General features: G+C 49.1%; 1 pseudogene across 1 annotated transcript; it reads left to right on the top strand.

Annotated features, from left to right (window-relative positions):
- Positions 1–5,998: 5,998 nt before the first annotated feature.
- LOC112619335 lies at positions 5,999–7,977 on the top strand (annotated as a pseudogene). Its single transcript, XR_003118212.1, has 2 exons — positions 5,999–6,069; positions 7,283–7,977. The product of XR_003118212.1 is annotated as a plasminogen activator inhibitor 1 RNA-binding protein pseudogene (transcript).
- Positions 7,978–8,346: the final 369 nt, after the last annotated feature.

Below are 8,346 nucleotides of genomic sequence, written 5' to 3' on the forward strand. Positions count from 1 at the left end.
TACTTACTAGGAGCCCAGCCCTGAGCCAACAGGGACAGTGCCTGGCTCCTACATTGGCAGAGAGTGACAAGTCAGTGTCCCCATCTTAGAACATCAGTGGTAGAGGAGCAATTAGGAGAGCAGGTCCTCTAGCTTCTTCCAGGTGCAACGAGGAAACAGAAGCAGAGAAGAACTCACCTGACCGCACCTATGAGGTGGGTAGGGGCAGATACTTCTGAGAGTGAACCATTAGCCAAGCACACACACCAGCCCCGGGGGTCAGTGCATGTTGTCAGATGCTACTTTTGCAGATGAGGAAACTGAGGGTCAGAGAGGCTGTCATTTGGCTGAAGTCCCACAGCAAAGGTGGGCCAGGGTTCCCGCCCAGGCAGGATGATGCTGAGCCTGCATGCAGGCTCCCACGCAGCCTTATCACAGCCTCACGTAGAGACAACCTCCTGGACCTCGCTGACATTAGTGTTAGTGTGTGGGGACCCTGGCTGCCGCAGCAGGACTGAGGCAGCCTCTCTGCATCCTGACACGCCCAGGCAGAGGCCTGTCCCTCATCTGGACCTACCAACAGTGATGCCAGGAGCAGCTGCCTCTGGCACACGTGTTCCCCTGGGCCAGAGGAGCTATGTGAGGAGCCCATGGTCCATGCCATGACAACCCTCCTTTAGGGCCTTCTGAGGCCACAGTGGTGCTAAACCCAGGAAGTGGGTGCCAATTCAGGGGACCATTGGCAGCCCTGCTGCTCCTCACTGGGCTGTACCTGCAGTCACAGGAGGCAAGGACCTGCTTTTGAGTCTTTAGCTTCACCTTGTTCTTTCAGCCAGGCTTGCGGCTCTCTGCCTGGGACTGGGGACAGGTATTTCTCAGCCTGGGCAGCCCCAGGAGCTGCTGAATATCATATCCCTGGGGAAGGCCTGGGGAGTTTGAGGCTAATTTTGGTTGTCCCAATACTGCTGGGCACTGGGGAATGAGGGTGTCTTGGGGACCTATTCCTGGAGCCTGAGTCTAAGCTGAGCTGTGGCTCATAAGACTGATTGGCATGGAGATCCAACATGGCTGCTGGGCCCATCAAGGGCTGGTGTCTGCTCTGGGAGGTAGCCCCATGGCCAGATCTTTCTGTGTGTCCCAGGTCGGCTCCCGTGACCTGGGGCCAGTGTGCTGTGAGGATCAGGCATAGTGAGGAGGGTGGCCCCATAGAGATAGGCCCGTACAAGGGCCTCCAGCTAAGTATCTGGGGCACCAACCTCACAGACTGCAGAGTTCACTGTCATTAGCCAAGAGTCCTCTCAACAGCTTCAGTGAGTATAGGGATTGGTGGGTATACCCATTTCACAGATGGGGACACCCAGGCTCAGGTCTTACCACCGTTTGCCAACAGCTTCTTCACTGGTTTCCTTAACTTCAGTTTTCCCTTTTTCTTCCTTGCTTTAAGCTTTCAAAAAACTTTTTTAGGCTGGGTGTAGTGACTCATGCCTGTAATCCCAGCACTTTGGGTGGATTGCTTGAGCCTAGGAGTTTGAGACCAACCTGGGCAACTTAGTGAGACCCCACTTCTACAAAAAATTCCAGAATTTTCTTTTTTTACTAATTTAAACATTTTGGCTGGGCATGGTGGCTCATGCCTGTAATCCCAGCACTTTGGGAGGCCAAAGTGGACGGATCACCTGAGGTCAGGAGTTGGAGACCAACTTGGCCAACATGGTAAAACCCTGTCTCTACTAAAAATACAAAATTAGCCAGGCGTGGTGGCATGTACCTGTAATCCCAGCTCCTTGGGAGGCTGAGCCAGGCTGGTCTCGAACTCCTAACCTCAGATGATCTGCCCACCTCAGCCTCCCAAAGTGCTGGGATTACAGGCGTAAGCCACCGCACCTGGCCAAAAAAAAAGTCCTTTTAGAATTATTTGTTGTTTATTATATAAGAAATATATGAATACATTTTTACTTTAAAACCATAATACACCCAGCACTTTGGGAGGCTGAGGCAGTTGTATCACCTGAGGTCAGGAGTTCGAGACCAGCCTGGCCAACATGGTGAAACCTTGTCACTACTAAAAATACAAAAATGAGCTGGGCATGGTGGTGGGCGCCTGTAATCCCAGCTACTCAGGAGGCTGAGGCAGGAGAATTGCTTGAACCCGGGAGGCAGAGGTTGCGATAAGCTGAGATCACGCCACTGCACTCCAGCCTGGGTGACAGAGTGAGACTCCGTCTCAAAAACAAAAAAACAAAAACAAAAAAACATAATACAGGGCTGGTCACGGTGGCTCACACTTGTAATCCCAGCATACTTCTGGGCTCAGGCAATCCTCCCACCTTGGCCTCCCAAAGTGCCGGGATTACAGGCATCAGCCATCGCGCCCAGCCTGTTTTGATTTTTTTCAAGAGACAAGGTCTCACTATGTTGCCCACACCGGTCTTGAACTACTGGGCTCAAGCTATCCTCCTGCTTCTGCTTCCCAGAGTTTTAGATTTTCAGTTATGAGCTACCACACCCAGACTTATTTCCTCCTTTATCCCCAACGACTGCAGTTAGGTTTGGGTTGGGATGGGGGCAGGTGGGAGATGGGGGAAGCCAACCTCCAAGCAGGGCAGGAAGCATCTAGCCAGCCTCATCTTCTCGAATCTACAGCTAGGGTGCTTCCCGGAGAGCCTGCTCTGCCGCAGGGAACCGTGGGGAGTAAGTAGTCTGTCTCCTTAGACATACAGCATCCCAAAGCCAAACATTTCCCTCCTCAGTCCTTGTAATTGCCACTAGGCTGTGCATATATGGGAAACCCACAGGGTTCACCTCATCCCTTATTGCTGGACATCCAGGCTGTTTGCAGTGGTGCTGTTACAGCTCACTGCAGTGGCCGCCACACTGCAGGTCTCTGCCAGACTCTCCACAGGGAGGCACTGGGAGGTGGAATTGCTGAGCTGGGGGACAGGGGCTAAGTCACCCTCCAAAAAGCCTGTGACCACCCCCAGCATAGGCACTTGTACTAACACTTTGCTAAAACCTCTCTTCAAAGGGAATTTTTTTCATTACTTAGGAGTTTGCTTATCTTTTCTTACTGAGTGATCGTTTTTATTTCCTTTTTTTCTTTTCCCCCCCTCACCTCTCTGAATTCTATTTATTTCCTTTTTCCATGAAGAATCTGCTTATATCCTTTCCCCATTTTTCCACTCTGGTTTTTATGTTTTCCTTATTCATTTTTAGATCTTTATACAGATGCTCTTCAACCTGCTATGGAGTTTCATCCCAATGAAACTCTTTACAAGTTAAAAATACTGTAAAATGAAAATGTATTTAATATGCCTAACCTACTGAACATCATAGCTTAGCCCAGCCTGCCTTAAACATGCCCACAACACTGACATTAGCCTACAACTGATCAAAGTCACCTGACACAGGCTGGGCACGGTGGCTCACGCCTGTAATCCCAGCACTTTGGGAGGTTGAGGAGGGTGGATCACTTGCTGTCAGGAGTTTGAGACCAACCTCACCAACATGGTGAAACCCCATTTCTACTAAAAATACAAAAATTAGCCATGCTTGGTGGCACATGCCTGTAGTCCCAGCTACTTAGGAGGCTGAGGCAGGAGAATTGCATGAACTTGGGACGCGGAGGTTGCAATGAGCTGAGATCGTGCCATTGCACTCCAGCCTGGGCAACAAAAGTGAAACTCCGTCTCAAAAACAAAAACAAGCAAACAAAAAGAAAGTCACCTAACACAAAGCCTGTTTTATAATAAAGTGTTGAGTATCTCATGTAATTATCAAATATTGTGCTCAAAGTGAAAACCAGAATGATCGTATGGATACTTGAAGTATGATTTCTACTGAATGTATATGACTTTTGCACCATTGTAAAGTAAAAAAACCCCAAGTTGAGCCATGTAAGTCAGGGACTGTCTGTATATGCTGGATTTAAATCCTTTGTTGTATTTTCTCACTTGCCTTTGCCCCACCTGGAGAGTTGACTCTAGAGGGAGTGCAGGGGACAGGGCCGGGACCAGGCTTTCTGCCTGGCTGCAGCTCTTGGATGTTATGTTGGAGAATGTCTAACGCTGGCTAGGTAGAGAGACCATGGCCAGGTGACTTTTCTGAAAGCCTCTGTTCTGTCACCTGTAAAGTGGGCAGAATACTGCCTGCCACACAGGGTTGTGGTGAGGGTTAAAGGGACCTCCCCATGGACAGGTCATCTGATGAGTGCCGCACACATGTGAGGTGGACAACAGCTGGGCAGGAGGAACCGTGTTGAGTAGGTGCCCGATAAACGGTGACTGTGGTCTCTGTGCCCAGTGAGTGTGTGTGGGTCCCTTGGTCGGGGGGGGTCTCTCCTGCAGAGCCAGTGCTCAGAAGTTTAGCTTGGGTGGGGTACAGTCTGAGACAGGGCTGGTGCTTGGAGGAAGGGAGAAGCAGATGGGCTGAGCTTGGGGAGAAGACACTGCAGGGTTGGCTTTGCCCAATCTGCACCCCACTCATGCTGGGTGCAGTTGTGAGGGTCTACTAAGGTGAAGCCTCGTCCTCTCCTGCATCAGGATCCCCAAAGGAACGTGTTGGGCTGACTTCCTCCAGCCAGCTTGGCTACAGCTGACCCTCTGGTCCCACTCCTGCCAGGCAGTCCTGGGGCCTCAGAAAAGCCCTTTGGAGGTGACATGTGGTCCAGCCCACTTGAGGGCATGACTTGGTCTTGGCTGTAATCTGCTGAAACTAATAGGAGGTATATTTATGAGTTGCCATAAAAGGCACTGACATACTGGTGATAAAAGCCTCCAAAATCGCCCTGCTGTAAACTGCCATTTACATGTTTATGACCTTATTCCGCAGCCCTTGGGTTAGATATTCCCATTGTCACTGACCAGGAGGCTTAGTTCTCAGCCAGGGGCCTGCAGGGTGAGTTAAACAAAGGAAGTGCTAATGTGCAGGCCCAGGGCCACTGCCTGCTCCTTCTTGCAGCTGCTCCCTCCCAAGAGACTCCTCATATCGGAGCGTACCCTGGAGGCTTATTTTCTTACTGAGGGGTAACTTACATTACACCAATCATGAATGTATAATACAGCGCAATGACTTTTACATAGAGGGACACCCGTGTAACCATGACCCTGAGCAAGCTTCTTCACCCTAGGAAATTCCCTTGTGCCCCTTCCCCACCAATGTCCCCTAGCCCAGAAGTAACCACTGTTCTGACCTCCAGCATCAGAGATCAGTTTTGCTGTCCTAGAATTTCACCCAAATGTCATCATACATGTGTTTTGTTCTGTGTGTGGCCTCCTTTCATCAATATAATGTTTTTTACTTTTATATATATTTTTTGAGACAGAATCTTGCTGTGTTGTCCTTCTGTAGTGCAGTGGTGACATCATGGCTCCCTGCAGCCTCCAACTCCCAGGCTCAAGTGATCCTCCCACCACAGCCTCCTGAGTCGTAGCTGGGACTACAGGCATGCTCTACCATGCCTGGCTAATTTTTTTGTTCATTTGTTTGTTTTTAGAGACAGGATTTCACTATGTTCCCCGGGCTGGTCTCTTAACTCGTAGGCTCAAGCGCTCCGCCCGCCTTGGCCTCCCAAGTGCTGGGATTACAGGCGTGAGCCACTGAGCCTGGCCAATATAATGTTTTCCAGATTCCTCCATGCTGCCCTGTGTAACAGTTGTTCTTTCTTTTTTATCATTGAGTAGTTGTCTCCATTGTATGGATGGATAGGCACACTGGTTTATTTATTCTCCTATTGATGGATATTTGGGTTGGTTCCAGTTTTTGGCTACTATGAATAAAGTTGCTATGAATAGTCCCCGTGCATGTCTGTGTGAGAATGTGTTTTTATTTCTCTTGGGTAAGTCTTCAGAATGGAGTAGCTGCCTCAGAAGGTAAGAGCGTATGATGTCATAAGAAACTGCCAATGGCAATGAATGAGCATTCTAGTTGCTCCTCTTCTTTTGAGGTTTCTCTGCCCCAGACCTTCAGTTTCCTTAAAGAGCCCACCCATCATCCTATCTGGAGGTGGGCCTGGCTGTGGGGGATGGCAGGCATCCTCCAGGAACCCAAGATCTTGTTGCAAGGGAGGGATCTGGCTGATGTGGGCAGGTGCCGGTACACTCTCAGGGAGCCAGCATGAGAGAAGAGAACTCCATTTGGTAAGCACCAGTTATGAGTCAGGCACCACAGTAAGGCTATTATTTGTATGCCCTATTTAATCCTCTAGGTGCTGGAGTGTTGCCAGCAATGGCAGACAAAACATCTAGTGCCTGCAGACTGCCCTGCCTCCACCTGCCAAGGCTGCCCAACCCCAGCAGCCCCTCCCTGGCCATCATATTAGATCTATCACATGACCCAGCACAAAGGCACTGAGAAGGTCTGTAGAGCTTCACTCCATCACCCCACTGCCCAGAGCAAGGCTCAGGGAGAGAAGAGACTTTGGCCCCATGGTTATAAGCAGAGCTGGGAAACAGCTCAACTTTTTTGCTCTCAGCTCAGGAGAGTAAATCAGGCCTCCTCTCTTAGAGACAGGCCTTTTCTATGCTCCCTTCTAATCAAATCAACCTTAGGGAGGGCTTCACTCGGCTGGGAGCACAGCTAGAGGGGTGCATGTCACAGTCCTGCCTAGTGGTAGCAGCCAGCCCAGCCAGTGCAGGCACACAGCAGACATCAATGAAAGGAAGGAAGAAGCCGGGCACAGTGGCTCATGCTTGTAATCCCAGCAGTTTGGGAGGCTGAGGGGGTGCAGATCACTTGAGGTCAGGAGTTTGAGACCAGCCTGGCCAACATGGCGAAACCTCGTCTCTACTAAAAATACAAAAAATTAGCTGGGCATGTTGGTGTGTGTCTGTAGTCCCATCTGCTGAGGGAGGAGAATCACTTGAACCCCAGAGGCAGAAGTTCCAGTGAGCCAAGGTCACGCCATTGCACTCCAGCCTGGGCGACAGAGCAAGACTCTGTCAAAAGAAAGAAAGAGAGAAAGAGAGAGAGAGAGAAAGAAAGAAAAAGAAAGAAAAGAAAGCAAGAAAGCAAGAAAGAAAGAAAGAGAGAGAGATGAGAGATGAGGAGTTGGAAGAAGACCTGATCAATAACTTCAGGGTGAAGGGAAAATAATTGATAGAAGACCAGAAAAGCGACTACCTCGTGAACAAAGATTTGAAAAGCCACTTGAAGAAAAGGGTGAAGGAGGTGAATTTTCACATGATAGACTGATTATTGACCAACCTCTTCGGGGTCGTGGTGGTCTTGGAAGAATTCAAGAGGGCCGTGGATGTGGAATGGGCTGAGGAGATGGATCTGATTCTTGTGGCAAACATGAATTTGACAGGCATTGTGGAAGTGATCTTCTTTTTCACATTACAAGTGGCCTGAAGCATGAGGACAAATGTGGAGGTAGCAGATCTTACTGCTGGGGAACTGTCAAAGATGAATTAACTGACTTGGATCCATCAAATATGACTGAGGAAACACCTGAAGGTGAGGAACATCTTCCAGTGGCAGACACTGAAAATAAGGAGAATGAAGTGGAAGAGGTAAAAAAGGAGGGTCCAAAAGAGATGACTTTGGATGAGTGGAAGGCTATTCAAAATAAGGACTGGGCAAAAGTAAAATGTAATATCCAAAAACCAAATGAAGGTGCTGATGGGCAGTGGAAGAAGGGATTTGTTCTTCATAAATCAAAAAGTGAAGAGGCTCATGCTGAAGAATCAGTTATGGACCATCATTTCCAGAAGCCAGCAAATGATTTAACGTCTCAGCTGGAGATCAATTTTGGAGACCTTGGCTGCCCAGGTCTTGGTGGCAGGGGAGGAAGAGGTGGATATGGGCATGGTGGGCACCCAAACTATGGCAGCAGGACCGACAAGTGCTTCTGCTCCTGATGTGGATGACCCAGAGGCATTCCTGGCTCTGGCGTAACTGATGCCATAAGACAACCCTGGTTCCTTTGTGAACACTTCTGTTCAAAGCTTTTGCATGCTTAAAGATTCCAAACAACTAAGAAATTAAAGAAAAAAAAAAAAAAAAAAGACTGTCATTCATACCATTCACACCCAAACACTGAGTTTTATCTGTTTTAAAAATGAACATCTCTTGTTACACAGAAGCAACAAATATGAGTCCGTTTTGTATTTAGAAATGTACTGGTGGCTGGGTGCGGTGGCTCATGCCTGTAATCCCAGCACTTTAGGAAGCCGAGGCGAACGGATCACGAGGTTAGGAGATCGAGACCATCCTGGCTAACATGGTGAAACCCCGTCTCCACTAAAAATACAAAAAATTAGCCGGATGTGGTGGCACTCACCTGTGGTCCCAGCTACTTGGGAGGTTGAGGCAAGAGAATTGACTGAACCTGGGAGGTGGAGGTTGCAGTGAGCCAAGATCGCGCCACTC

This window comes from Theropithecus gelada, chromosome 2, assembly GCF_003255815.1.
Source record: "Theropithecus gelada isolate Dixy chromosome 2, Tgel_1.0, whole genome shotgun sequence".
Classification (NCBI taxonomy): Eukaryota; Metazoa; Chordata; class Mammalia; order Primates; family Cercopithecidae; genus Theropithecus; species Theropithecus gelada.